The sequence below is a fragment of the Muntiacus reevesi genome, chromosome 5, assembly GCF_963930625.1.
Source record: "Muntiacus reevesi chromosome 5, mMunRee1.1, whole genome shotgun sequence".
Classification (NCBI taxonomy): Eukaryota; Metazoa; Chordata; class Mammalia; order Artiodactyla; family Cervidae; genus Muntiacus; species Muntiacus reevesi.
Window position 1 is genome coordinate 67,737,212 of NC_089253.1, and position 15,805 is coordinate 67,753,016.

A 15,805-nucleotide genomic window follows, 5' to 3' on the forward strand; every position below is an offset into this window, starting at 1 on the left:
ACTTGCTTAGAGCCCTGGGTTCATCCGTGGTATGAGGACCTCAGATGCATCAGCATTTGCATCTTTTCATCACCACCACCACCACGACCATCATCACCACCGTGTTACTATCTATTGATCATTCTGTGCCAAGCATGGGCTTTCCCTGATGGCTCAGTGTTAAAGAATTCGCTTGCCAGTGCAGGAGATGTGAGTTTGACCTCTGGGTTAGGAAGATCCACTGGAGAAAGAAATGGCAACCCACTCCAGTATCCTTTCCTGGGAAATCCCATGGACAGAGGAGCGTGACAGGCTACAGTCCATGGGGTCACAAAGAGTCAGACACAGCTCAGCAACTAAACAACAACACCAACAAGCATTCTTCACATATATTTTTCTGCATGTGCTAAAGCAGAAAAAAAAATGTTGAAAATCATTGAGCTACACAATTCCAGATGCCTTCTGAAGACTTTCCTCATAATTCTACCCTATAGGACTCCACCACCAACCTTAAAAAGAAAAGAGTAATGACAGTAATATTTACTGATATCTATCTTGTGTCAAACATGAGATTAGGGACTTTCCATATATAATCTTATTTAATCCTCACAACAAACCTAAAATATAAGCACTATATTTATTGCTTAGTTATTGTCACTGATTTTTTATTATTTTAATCTCAGATGTACAATGAAGAAAATCACAGCTCAGAATGACTTGGTATCTTTCTCAAGGCTCACTGAGCTTCTAAATTACTGCTTGAGGATTAGAACTAAATGTATATGTCTCTTTTGAGCAATCTCTTTAGAACAGCCTTACCATTTACTAAACTGGCTTGTTTTCTTCCAATGTAATATAAACTCTCTCTTTTTTGGCCTGCTCACTGGAAGGCAGGAGCCCTCAAAAGAGTGCCAGCCTGGGAATCAGAAATTTCAGCTTGCAGCTCTGGCTGTTCAACTCACGGGTTGTGTGACTCTGGAACAGTCATTTATCCATTTAAAATGAACCATCTCCAGCTCTAATTCTACACACTACAACTGCCTGAAAGTAGATACCAGACACCCATCATCACGCACATGATATCAGTTCTAATGGCAGGCGTTCTCTCTGCCCTTGGAAGAGAAGATGATGGAGAGGGACCCACTGCACAAGAGCATTTGTTGACCAGACCACCAGACAAGGGTGGTTAAGGAGGAGGTTGGCTGGGAAGTGTGAGAAAGTCATCCACCTTACAGCTGTCCCGGCCTGAACATGACCATGGATAAACAAGAGTCCCTCTCTAGAGAATCCTGCTGGCATCTTGTCTTCATTCCTTTCTGGAAAAAAAAAAAAAATTCATATCCCTGTGAAGAATGTATTGCCTTCGACACGCAACTGCCAAAAACCCAACTGTAGGCAAAATCCATCTGACAAAAATCCCTTAACTGCTTTGATTCAGTTCTTAAAGGAGATTAGTGGTTGGAAGGTCACAGAGAAGCCAACCTACTGCACACTGCAGCCTGGGGTTTCAAAGCTCTCACTACTAAGGGGATCTCCGTACCTCATGCCCCTTCCCTCCAGGCCGTTTAATCAATGAATCAACAAATAGTTACCGAACGAGGCTTCCCTGGAGTCTGCAGGTCACTTCAGATGTGCCTCTCCAGTTCAATAGCAGGAGAAAGAAAAACAGATTTTTCTGACTCTTCTTAAAGTTTCCATTTATAAAACCAGGACTAACATGAAAAGACTGCGGGTCTCTTCTCCCTCTTTTTCTCTTCCCTTGAACCTTTCTGATTCACAAAGAAAAAGAAAACGCTATGGAGTTGAGAGAATAATAAGAGATAAAAGGAAGGAAGGGAGGAAGGAGGGACAGTAGGAGGCAAGGAAGGAAGGAAAGAGGTGGGGAGACAGACAGGAAGCAGAGAATCAGAAGCTTAGAGTTCAGGAAAGTCAAAGGACACAGCAAACATGTAGACAATTTTCTCAAGATAAACCACAATGGAAAAGAATATGTAAAAGAATATATATATGTATAACTGAATCCTTTTGCTTTATAGCAGAAATTAACACAACACAGTAAATAAGCATACTTCAATAATTTTTTTTTTAAAAAAAAGAAGTATCTCTTTGGTAGCATGTAACTTTCATGTTTACTATCCTGTGAATTATTATTGCTGTTTAGTAGATGTGATTATCTTTAAGAACTAGTTACCACTAGTTTTAAGCTTTTAGGAGTGATGTAATGATGAAGGTCTTATACCTCTAGGTGTTTTTCCGCTCTCAGCTCTGGCAACAAGATCACAGAGAAAATGCTCACATTGCCTCAAATACCCACAGTATCAGAAATCAAAAATACACACACCAAAAAAAACTTAAATAATTTTCTAAGTAATTTGCATGGAAATGAAAAACTATATGGCAAAAAGATATTACTTTGGGCCTACGGCAAATGTTATGTTAACAAAACTACACTAGGTTACAAACTAAATCACCATCTCCCAAGTGATGACCAGTTACTGCATGTACAATCGTCACTAGAGCAGGACCGGCCCATGATGTGACTATCGATCTCTGACCCAACACTTAGAGCAGGATTCTACTTCACCAAATGTTTCCTCAATCAAAAATAATAATGAAACTAGGAACAGCTTATGCCAGACATGGTGGAAAATACCTTCTATGCCTCAGCTCAGTTAACCCTTTCACCTGCCCATGAGCAGTCTACAGAGGACAATGTGTCCTACAGAGAGGTGAAATCACTTTGCTCCAATTCTTAAGCACAGTGATCAGGTCCGGAACAAAATCTCCAAGCCAGGTCTCACTCCACGGGTTGTGCTTCTAACCACCTTATAGCTGACACTTTACTCCTGCTCTTCGGTGTAGGGAATCAAAACTGGGAAAAGTAAAAATACTGTACTTCATTATCATTTATCACCTCACCAAGACCTGGTGTTCCCCTGCCAGCTTCAAATCACTCCTTTCCCTCACAACATGAATGACTAGTTTCTTCTTTCCTTTCTTTTAGATAAGCAAACCTAGTATCAGAAGAGCTAACAAACCATGAAGCTATAGACAACCAGAACATTCTAAAGAATTCTTCAGTCTAAGCACGGGATGAGGCACTCCAACATCTTATAAAGTTCATTAAAAAAAAGTTTAAATATAAGTACTGCGTTAACACTCATAGGTCTAAACAAAGAGTCTGCTAGATAAAACTCCTGAGTGAATACAGAAAAGACTGATGCTCTGTTATCTTACTGAACTTCTAAATTACAACCCCCAGGCTTCTTTTCACATGCTGATGGGGTCTATTGTAATGAAGGCATTAACAGAAAAATAAACAACCCAAATTCTATTATTCAATATGACATCTCTATATGTACAACGATGCATCTATTCAGAAGTATCCGTATGATAAAAGGAGGTAAGATATACACACAGCATGATCTTTTGTTCCAAGATGATACGATGATATCTACCATCTGTGCATAGACCAGTTCGAGTCTATTTCACCTTGAGACACAACACAGGTAGAGACAGACCTTTCCTCAGGGTGCCCGGGATTGTCCAACACAGTGACTCTGAACCCCTTCATTCGCCAGGACCACCCTCCAAATCTGGCTTCTAAGTGTCCCCTTTCCCCCCAACTCTGAAGACTAGAGTTTCTTCTTTCATTTCCTTTAACAAGCACAGCTGAGATCAGTACCAAAAAACCCACAAGGGTAGCACTTGATACACATACAGTGTGTTAATGATTCCTGGTTGAAGGCAAATGTATGAATCTACAGCCACGTTCATGTCCAGAAACCATTTCTACCAGAGAAATGCAAATCACATCGCAAAGGCGCGTCCTTGTAGAACTCAGCAAAGGTCTGCCTGGACTCCAACCTAGAGGTTAGACACGGCGCTTCTCCCAGAATCTGCCTGTGCTCATTACCATATTGCAGGAATGGCTCCTAAAGCCAAGAACAGCTTTCAGAAAGGCCAAGGTTCTCAAATAATCCAGAGATTTAAGAAGGCAGAGAAAAGACAGTGGCATCATGTAAAAGCCAAGGAACAAAATGACCTATTCCTCCTACAGCAGAGCTTGAGGACTTCTAAAGCACACTTTTAGCATGACCTTCCATGGAGGAAGCCCAGGAAGACACAGATGTCCTTTGGGTTTCTAAAAGGAAGGTACTTACCGTGAAAACCCACCAGTCACCACGCTTTGCCCAGCATGACAGCGGCCACCCTTCTCCACGGAAGCAGAGCCTGGGACCCACCAAGTTTGTGGAGCTGTCTACTTGGGTTGCTTGGAAATAGGTGAGGGGGGAGAAGGGGGCAGGGTGGGCAAGGTGGGGGAGAAAAGACGGACTTTCCCTTTAAAACTGAACAGAAGCTGATCCCAAATCACATGACCTTTTACCGTAATTTCTATTAAAATCATTTCATGTCTGGTTGCCTCTGCTCTCCTGGCTCATTTGTATTGTTTACAACAAGTCATTGCACTGGCAGTGAGTGGGGGCTGAATCCATTGGTTACCCGTTTTTACATTCACTAGTTAAATGGAATGCAGCCCTGCTGTGGGTTTCAGGGAACCAGCTCTTAAGAAACCACAATCCAGCTATCAATCAGCCTAATCGGAGAGAAATTAATCTTATAAACCCAAGTATTGGTACGTATTAAAAATTGATGGCGAAGGGGCATGGGCTTTTTATTGGTTGGAGTTACGAAAGTGGCCAAGCTGACATTCGACTTAGAGCTTCAGAGTATTCGGTCTGTGGTCTCCATCTGACAGCCAAACACGCTGTGCAGCTAAACAGCTTTCAAGAGGAACACGACCACCCTTGTAAATAAACCCTCCCTCCCCCCACCCCCACCCAATTTTGTGAGCATTTCCTTCACCTGGTTGCTCTTAGGATCCAAAGAGTGCCTGAACAACAGTTCAACCAGACTGCAAACCAGCAAAGTAACTTAACCAGATACACACAGCCAGTAAAACATCACACCGACAGCCTTGGGTAGGATTCAATTAAGACAAAAACCCCAGTGGAATGCTCTTTACAAGTAAATTAAAACTGCAAACTAATATGTTTCATTGAGAGCAAGGACGGTCCAAATCCATTCTACTGTCCATGAATTTAGGTGGTTAATTCTTCTAAAAACATTCCCCAAAGCAAACTTGTTTCTCAAGATGGACATGCTCAGCAATTATCATTCCTAATCAAAATTTACAAGTTTTCTAGCTTAATGCCCACCATCATCGTCCCACAAGTCACATCTCCACGCTAAATGAGAACAGCAAATAGTTAAAGCTAACATATTACAACCCCATCTACTGCAAAGTCACTGTATCAGAAGCTAGAATTGATTTGTTTCCTCAGAACGAATGGAAAATGAATGTAACAAAACGTCAGAAAAATCCCTCCTGCACTGCTAATCGGATATTGTATAATGGTTGATTGCAGCTCTGCCCCGTCCGCTCGCTGCCTAAATCGTACATACTTACACGTTCTGGGCTCTTCCAAGAGTTTGGTGCAGTTTCAAGGACAAATGTCTTAAGGAAGCCTCTCTACCGTGCAGCAGGGAGTCTAGCGCGGATCTGATGACAAGAGCGCGGTGCTAAATCTGACAACAGAGAAGGAAACTTCCTGCGTGGAGAGGAGATCTTGGAAAGTCTCGGGGTTAAAAAGGCTGCTTTGAATGTGCTGGGTGATCTGCTCCCTGGTTGTGTATACACAGTAGCAGCTGATCTGTGTTTGCAGCCCTGCAGAAAGGAACCTTTACTGAAAACCAATGGTATCACATTTCAGCGGAGCTGGTGCCAAGGGCTGGAGAGCTGAGCCACCTTTGACAACTTCACACAATTCAACCCAGCAGACTTACCACAGGTCATAGAGGCGCGTACAAGGCATCTCTCCCCTCCCACCCCATCCCAGGTTTCACCTCGAAGAGGTTAGTGCAGTTCCCTGGGAATCTAAACACTGTTACCGGCTCGACTCTGCCAACAGTACAAGGTATTTCCTGGACTTTTATTAAATATAGTCCCCAATCCCTGCTGTCCTGACCTACCATGGACTGTATTTTTAGAGAATTAAAAAAAAATGAACCTTAATTTTTAAAAGGCACGGTTCTCTACTATACAAAACGTCAGATCCACGGTGGGTTACTAATTCGCGGTGAGTATTTCAGGCTCCCTGGACATTCCTCACAAATAAACCGAGGGAAAATAAATCAGGATTGGAGACCTGGGTACCCAATTCCGAGTTCAGAAGACGGAGCTATCAAATTCCTGTTTGGTTGGGGGCCATCTTTTTTACTGTTGATTCTAAACTGGCCACAACTGTAAAACTTCACTCCAGGCGAACCTACTAATAGAATAGGGCTCTTGGGATTTTAGGATCAGGGAAGCAGAGTATGAATATGCTGTGCATATCACCTTCTTTCACCCTACGATGGAGGAGAATGGAGATTCTAGACCTTGCCAGCTCCAAGAGGGAAAGTGAAGAGAGTGTAAGAGATGGAGGGGGTTTAGGGGCAGGGTGCTGGCTGCTGGGCAAACTTGGTCCAAGTCACTGGTTAACCACTTCAGTATCTGTGTGTGCCTCAGGGTCCTTCCTCCTCCTTCTGTCCTGATGACAAGTCTGCTGCTGCTGCTGCTAAGTCACGTCAGTCATGTCCAACTCTATGCGACCCCATAGATGGCAGCCCACTGGGCTCCGCCATCCCTGGGACTCTCCAGGCAAGAGTACCGGAGTGGGGTGCCATTGCCTTCTCCGGATGACAAGTCTAGGCTATGGTACATCTTACTTCAAAGGGTAGAAATCAGGGCTGACGGTTTAACCAAAGGCCGTGTTCAATGTGTCAGGCAGCCCAGGGAAGTGTTTACCTTCTTCTCTGAACGCTGGCCCATAAGCTGCCTGAGCACCTGGTCAATTATCCAAACCTTTTGCTTTTCATTTTGCCCACACTACAGGTCAGAGGTCATGGTCATTTCCCTACCCTGTAACATAATGACAGCTTCCTATCCTGACCCGACTACTTTCTACCTACTTGCGATTGAGTTGTTTAAAATCTTGAACTTCTGATTCTTCACCTATGAAATGGAGACAGTGTGTCTACCACACAAGATTACTGGGAAGATTTAAAGAATAATATAGGTGAAGGGCTGACCCTAGGTGCCTGGTATGCATGCATTTATCAACATTTACTGAGCCCCCTCAGAACAAGGCCCAGGGCCAGAATCAGGGTTACAGGTCAGCTGAGACACAGCCCCTATTCTCAAGCACAACGCTTCCAGCATCTTTCCTCCTTTCTTCTCGAAATGTGTGTAGTCTCCAACATACACCAAAAAAAATTTTCAAATACTCGGTCCCATTTGATTCTATGATCATCCTATAAGACAGATGAAACTATGCCCATTTTGCAAGTGGGAAAACCATGGCTTAAAGAGGTGAGAGTCACAGAGCTAGTAAATAATAGCTGGGGTGATTATCACCAGGTAATCCCTGGTGATACAGTGGTTAAGAATTTACCTTTCAATTCAGGGGACACAGGTTCAATCCCTGGTCAGGGAACTAAGATCCCGTATGCTGCAGGGCAGCTAATTCCAAGTGTCAGAACTAGAGAAGACCGCACAGTGCATCAAAGATCCAGCCCAACCAAAAAACAAAACCAAACCTGTAGCCCGAACTTCAATCCAAGTTCTGATTCTGTCACCATACACATGAATTTGTCACAGAGCATTCATTTTCTGCACAAATCTATACTGTACTGTTATCTTAATAGTTTTATGTGCATTATTGTACTTCCCTAAAGATAGTGTTGGAGAAGAGAATGGCAAGCCACTCCAGTATTCTTGCCTGGAAAATTCCATGGATAGAGGAGACTGACAGGCTACAGTCCATGGGGTCACAAAGAGTTGGATACTACTGAGCGACTGAGCAAAGAGAGTCTGTCTTAAAGAGAGACTTAAAATTATTTTCTATTCTCTTAACAGACCTAGCCTGACGCTATACATATTATGTGTTTAATATATTTTCCTAGATGTAAAAGAAACTCAAGCTGGGTTCATTTACTCCCTATGATCACTCTCGCAGGAAGTCATAGCTTCTCAACAAATAATGGTTGGGAGGTTCTCCGTCGCCTTCCAGTGTCTGTGCTATATCTTTGTGAGAGCTAAGGTGCTTTAGTCGTGTCTGACTGTGTGTGATGCGATGGACTGCAGCCCACCAGGCTCCTCTGTCCATGGGATTCTCCAGGCAAGAATGGGATGCCATGCCCTCCTCCAGGAGGTCTTCCCAATCCGGGGATGGAACCCACATCTCTTATTTAACCTGCATTGGCAGGTGAGTTCTTTACTACTAGCGCCACCTGGGAAGCTCGTGCTATGTCTTCAGTTACTTTCAAATAATTATACACATGTCAAAGTTTTTAACATTGCCTCATAATTAAACCACCCCAAAATTGTTTTCTTCATTGGTTTAACATATATTCTATACATTAAGACCCAATGAATTTTGATAGGAAACATTGAATATTTACTTTTAAATGCAAACTTGATCCTTAGATATCTCAAGATTCCTAAGTTCCCTCTAGTTTCGAGGTTTGACAAGTCACAGAGTATAGAATTACATTGATCATTATCTTGTGAATTAGAGCAGAACACACTGCCAACCAACCTCAGGTTAAACCCAAGCAGATTTCTGAATCTTTTAAATAAATATACTGTCTGCACAAACAGTCCAGATTTCTTTAATAATTCTTGATCTACTGCTTCACCTTAGGTTTTGAAATGTAGTCCACTTCTGATGGAAGACTTGGCTAGACACTTATCAGTGAATCCTACATAAAAATATTTTTGAAGGAGATCTGTAAAGAATCTAGAATTTGGAGTTCAACTGATGCATTACATTAATTAGCTCTGTTATATCTTGGAAATTTTTCCTTGAATGAAATTTATATCATTATTAATTAGTACTTACTGCCAAACAATGATTCCTTTGGCCTTAACAAAAACCCAGGGAAATCTAGATTAACATCAATGTCAAGTAAAAAGTGGAATGACAGGCAGTGTTTGAGACAAAGAAAACAATGACTGGATTCATTATTTTTGTTTCCAAAGTCATTCCAAAGTCATTTGTTTCCAAATTCACACGTGTATTTAGACAAGCTGTGGCCATCTGTAAGGGCGGGTAAATATGTTCCTTTTGCACTGGCATTGCATACATTAGAATTACCAGGCTTGCTACATTGAACTGGCCAGCTGCATACTATTTCCTGCTTCCTCTTTAAATAAAATATTATGTAAAGTACCCACCACATACTTGGACCACAGTGGACAAGAAACACGCTTCCCAAAGACCACTCTGGAGCTAAACAAATTGACCTCAGCCTTGGGTAGACCTGTTCAGCATGGATAACTGCTTGACGCAATGACTTTTCCTCACCATTTAAAAATACATAGAATGTTCAAGCACTTTTACAGCCATGAATCTCACTCAACTCCCACAACCATCTTGGAATCAAATGCTTTTCTTATTTACATGTTTACCGATATGACAAATTCAGAGAACTTAATAATTTCCCAAGGTCAGACAGGCATGAATGGCCCAGGAAAAATTTCAAAATGCATGCTCAAACTCTAATTCCAATGCTTTTCCACGTAATTCACATACCATATTCCCTTCAGGAAGAATGTGCATACATTAGCTTCCCTCTTTTTCCTTTTGGTTCCTCATTGTACAGATCAGTTAAATGCAGACCAAGCTCTCTCTCTCTCTCTCTCATTCAAATACACACACACACACACACACACACACACACACACACACACACCCATGTGCCTCTTTTCTACCTTCAGCTGCCTTCTATCTTTTCTTCTCTCACATCTTGGCCAATTACTTCAAACAGAATTGTTTCTCTACATCTTTTTCACTTTCCTACTTTTCAATAATTGGCTATCAAAAACCAATCGTATTATAGGTGATAAACTTAGGTGTACTGCTAGTTTACACTACTCCTAGGGAAAAAAATAATTTTGCAACCCTGTCTCTAAAAATCCTGAAAGTTACTAAAAGTTTCATTCATAAATTTTTGTTTTAAAAAATCCCTTTCAGATACTCTGCCATCTATCTTTTTAACTTCCATTTATATGTGTATTCTCTTAAACATCCACCCTCTAGAATCTAGATAAATGATAAACTATCGGTCAGTTTTATTGCGTTTATGTTACACTCATCACTTGTCTCATAACAGCACTGTTTTTTGCAGTTTTTTTCATCACTGAAGTACAATAATTTACTCTAGTAAGTAATGCACGATCTTATGGCCTAGCCTAGTAAAGTCATCTGCATTTAAGATTATTTTCTGTGGGGGAAAAAAGCATGTAACTAATAATTATCTACAAATGAAAAATTTCAGTGTAGACTTGAGTGTCTAAGTTTCATGAGGCTTTCATTTCAAAGCCCTGAACCTGAGCTTACTTACTACTCTACACATTAACATCTCCAGTCATGGCATAAGGCTACGCTTTTCTAAATAATTAGCTTACAGAACAGAAATAACCCAAAGTATGATTAATTGGTTTATTCATTATTAATCAATCACTTAATTCAGAATTACTGAAGACCATCAAATCACATCCCTTCATTTTAGCAATGAAGGGACAAAGGGACATAGTTCTCAGATGAAGAGGACAGGCAGATCACATTATGAACTCTGCTCCGGACCATTTTGACTGTCCCTGAGCTGAAGATCAATGTTCAGTAATATACCCATTAGCTAAAAAGCACAAATTTCTAACTCTGATGGATCCAATGGGTCCTAAGGTATTATGTCCCATTTCTGTAACCTTTGGAAAATAAATGTTCATCCTAAGTAGAACATGAATTTCTAATAACTGAATTAAACGGTTCATCTAAATAGCCAACTTTGGATTTCTCTCCACACATAATAACTTGGAAAAATATATAGCCTGTGTTTACTAGAGCGCTATAGCCACAGTCTCTAAGAAGAGCTATAACTTGCTAACAATTTTCCTGATTTATGTTTGAAAACATACAGGGCATGAAATGATTTCTGCAACCTTACATTTTCCTCAAGAACACTGGTAGGCAGAAGACAGGTTCCAAAAAAATGCTGGATTGCATGTTGCAGCCTCTTTTTTAATAGAAATGTGTGATAGGTAATTATATGTGATCCTCAAAAAAAAAAAATCCATCGTTAGACTTTTTTTCCTGATTAAGAAAATTTTTTAAAAAAGAAGGAAGGATGAGGATGGAAAGAGGAAGGGGGAGCGGAAGGAGATGGTGATAAAAGCATCTCTATTCATATGATGTTTATATTATAAAAACTGATTGCCTTCTTGCATTAGAAAATGCAATAGATATTCTTCTAAAGAACAGCTTATAGATAATGTATGGTTACAAACCATAACACGCTATACAAATGTTAGTTATTTTCTGTTATCAGTGTTTAACATATATGGAAATTTACCTCACAATCTATAATTGTGCTAATTAAAACAAGTATTTGTGAATATAAATTATGATGGTCATAAAATCAGCCTTATTAATCTAATATATCTTAGAGTGAGATTGAATTTAAATGGGTCACTCTGGTAACACAGATACAGGAAAACACAGTTTATCCTACCACATAAGTATCAGAATAGGAGTACTAAAGTTTTTCTATGCTTCATATAAAGTTAGCATCCTACATTTGAATCTTCCAAACAGTCAAAGATCACTGTGACAGCTACGCACACTTGCCACGTTAAAAACAAGAATTTATTTGTGTAAGGAAAGTAAAATCAGCACATTCATTAGTTAGCATACTTTATAGGGCCCTATCCAAGTTATTTATTTTACCAGATGTGCCATCTGAAACAGCTGTAAGTGTCCATAAGTAAATAAGATAGCTTTGATTCTCCAGGGTCTTGCATGTGACCACAGGAATTCTAAACGTATTTAACCCCCTTTTATGGTAACTATGATCATTCCCTTGTTTACACAAACCAAGTATCTTTCCCAATAGAAACATAAACAGAGGTCTGACTTAAAACTACCAATGATTCTTCTCCACAATCACAGGTATTATTGAGCATAATGGTATAAACACATTATAAAATAGTTAAAGATGTACAGATCAGAAGGAGAAAGGGAGGAAGAATTAACACCCAATACAATGGAGCAGGTCAGCTAAGGGGGGAGTGAAACTTCATAATTGGAAATCATTTAGGCACTTGAATGAATGGCATCTAATTTCCAAGGGAAAGGAAACTGCCCTAGCTATGTGAAAAACAGTCTTAGCATCACTACCATATGTACTCAGGGAATTTTTATTTGATGATTTCCAAAGATATTTCCAGTGACCTGAATCCAAAGATTCAAAACCATAAGGCTGTGTGTCCACATTCTATGCCAAAAGACTGAATTATTTTCTGCCATCATCTCTCAAAAGAAGGTCCTTCTCCTTGTTGGCCACCACTTACCACTGATTCCAATACAAAACACTATTACGAATTCAGTTGAAAGTAATGTAAAGAAGATGGTTCCAGAGGAAGATACTTAAACTTTCCTGCAGCACCCTAGGCCATCAGCTCCCTTGAGAGTATAAGGAGCATACAGGACTCCCATATAATTCCCTACTCTGATTCCTAAGGCCCACTTACTCAACTGGAATGACACTGCTAACCTCAAAAACTAAATTGCAAAGCAGAATTATTTCACAGCTTTTAAAATCTGACAACAAAGTGACAAGAGAAAATTTCTTTGTTTGCACATGAGGTACATATTTTGATTTTATCAAGATACTGTAAGTGAATTTCAAAAATCACAATATTCTGAAACTAGGTAATCATGACTTCAAAACGGCAGACTCTATTGTTCACAGAGAAATTTTCAGTTGGTTTTTTAATACCAGTGGTTCAATGGAAAGATTCTCCAACTGCTCCCTGGAGAAAACAGAAGATCTGCATTTAAATAGAGATATAGTATTTCCAAATGCACAGTACCTAGAAGGCAGATACTGTCAAGGTTTCTAAGTAAGAGAGTAACTCAAATGGTTTTAGGTACACTTCGAGGCTGTAGTCTCTTCATTGCATAGCGCTCCGTCTGTTTCCATAACTTTCCTTTTTCCTTTGTGCATTCTTTGTAGTATTTATCCCAAGAAGTTAAAATTAAACCTTTCTCCACTGCAAACTCCCCACACTAGCAACCAGCAATTACTAGTGTACACATCATTTCTGATGTGTACAGAAAAAGACCACAGAAGATAGGTTGGCCAGAAATGTTAAATAATTGAAAAGTATAATGACTTAATAGAGGAGTAAGCTTAGTTTACAATGCAGCCCATTTAAAGCCATAAAGATACTGTGTAAAAATTTTATCTTGTGGTTGACCATTACATATCCTATCTATTATTCAAAAGTATCTCAACATTGTTTTTCTTCATTAATGTGGCTTTTGGCATTTCCCTCAAAATCTTTCTGTTCCCAGCGTTTTCCAACAATTTTGAAACAAATACAAAATTCCTACTTTCTATGTTATAAATTTCCCTCACTGGGATAATGAGATCTCCAATGCCTAATTGAAACCAATTTCACAGGTCAACTTGTAAGGCAGCCTTTAACTTCCTTGGATGTGATTTGTTTTACACTGAACACAATCAAGCACGCACAATATTAAAAAAGAAAGAAAACAGGACTAAAGCTACTTGCATGGACACATCTGTAAACAAAAGAGAATCTCATAAATAACCTACTTTCCTGGGACACGTTAACCAGGGATTTGTCTATATTATCAAATGTCACAGGGCATCAGGAAAGTTTCGCCTTGACTGTTCAGCTAAGGTACGTAGCAAGTTCATGAAGAAGAAGAAAAAAAAAAAAAAAAAACAGGAGAGAGACAGTTGGGATCAATTTCAAACATAAGCCCATTACCTCTGGCAGGCTCTTGAGAAAATTCTAGTTGCAACTGAAATGTCCCTGCAAACAAGGTTCCTGAGAACAGCCTCAAATACTCTTCTCAGCAACACTTTCCCTCCCAGCCCTTCGGCTACCTGCCTATGGGGTTGGTTACACCTTATCTGGCTGTCCTGCCATCTCATGCTGATTCAAATTCAGAACTCAAAGTGAAAGATGAAATATCTTCCAGATCACTTAATATTGAAATCCTGTCACAGTAATAAGTGGTGCTCCGTTGGAGATGGGAACATGGAACTCTCTTGGTAACCTTTTAATTTCTGAAAAAATTGTACAGCGTAAATTGAGTGGCACAGACATCGTAACCAAGTGGATTGACCTGCTCTATTTTGTTAAAGCACCACCCATTGGCAGTTCCCTTGACTCTCTTGGCAATCCCCTCTTAATGAAGATCGGTGAGTTTCAGTAGACACCAGGCACTAAGATTTAAATGCTATTTTGATTTGCTGAAGAAATGATCTTGTATTGACATTCACCTCCCAGTCAATGGACAGCTCTCTGTGTTATATGATACCATCCTCCACAGAAACGTTTCTAATTCTCCACAACATGAGTGGAAAGAGTTATGAGAACTGTTTCAATAAAAAATAACAAAGCCATGCTTAACAGACAGATCTATATTTGAGAAATCATCTAGGCCTGTTTCATGATATACTCGATTCATTTCGTACTTGAAGGAAAAGAAGCCCCATCACGTGACTTTATCTCCATCCATATTTTCAAATACCTTCTGTCAGCTATTCCTCAGCTCAGATTTGAGAACTGTTCGAATTTCCCTCTCCTGCCTACAAGGACAGAAAACTGTTTCTCAGGTTGGTTAACTCATTTTGGTAACATCAAAGCTACCGGACAGGAAAAAATGAAAAAGAATCCAGACGCCCCTTTCCCATTCCTCAATCCCATCCCCTGCCTTGCCCCGGAGAACTTTTCTTCCCCTTTTCCCTTGCCTGCTGCTTCTGAATTTGGGCCTCTTCCAAACACACTCCCCTATTTGGTCTTTGGGCAGCGTGAGAAACAAAAGAGTCTCTCTTGAAAACTAGACCAAGTCATTCAACTGCTCCGCACCACTTCAAAACATCCCCAGGCCTCCGCTTCTTGACTTAAAGTATTAGGCAGGAGTGTTCTGAAAAGAGTAGGAAGTCATACGTGGCCCTAACAGCTGCACTTAACTCACATGCTGAGCATTTCTTTCTTTCTTCCTCTTTTTTCTTTTTTTTTTTAAAGAGAGAGAAAAGGTGTTATTTTCAACATTGCCCTCTGGTTTAGAGTAGCAAAAATCACGTGCTCGCAGTGCCTGCCCGCGTCTTCTTGGGAGGCCACTGGTGCTGGGCCGTCCACCAGCCCCCAGCAAGCAAGCCTCCGTGGTTGAAACCGCCCGTGTGGCAATTCACAACATCACCCGAGCAAGCACGAGAGATAAACACAGACAGAATCGCTTCACAACATCGAGGCTCCGCGAGGGACTTCTGCAGGCCCTTCCGGACTTTTCCAGAAATGTGCATTAAGATTCTGGAAAGGGGGGCGGGGGTGAGGGTCAGGGAAGGGAACCGGAGGCGGCGAGCTTGGCCCTCTGTCTCTCTGACTCTCACCACCCAACACTGGGGGATGAGGGGGAGGGGGTCTAGCCTGCAGATCGTCGGAGAGACTTAAGGGCTAGAAGGGGGTGGGTGGTTGGAAATACTTAAAATGACGGTCGGGTGACCTCCGTGTAACTTCAGAGAGTCCCAGAGGAAGGTGAACGCGCTGGGGATGCAGAGAGGGTGAGGCGTAGAGGACAGGAAGGAGACACCTAGACTACGGCGGCAGCAAGCACCAGAAGGATTCTTCCAGCCCACGACAGCGGTCCTCAACTCCGGACACCACCCTCTCCCCAACGAGCCC

General features: G+C 40.9%; 1 protein-coding gene across 4 annotated transcripts in view; it reads right to left on the minus strand.

Annotated features, from left to right (window-relative positions):
• ESRRG (estrogen related receptor gamma) overlaps positions 1 to 15,805 on the minus strand; it is a 674,199-nt gene that overhangs the window by 607,780 nt on the left and 50,614 nt on the right. Inside the window, exon 1 of one of the 4 annotated variants that reach the window (XM_065938331.1) lies at positions 5,450 to 5,614. The exons of the other annotated variants lie outside the window; for them this stretch is intronic. The gene's annotated coding sequence lies outside the window, so the exon portion shown is untranslated. Of the gene's footprint in view, positions 1 to 5,449; positions 5,615 to 15,805 lie in introns of those variants that run through there. 4 annotated transcript variants of the gene reach the window in all.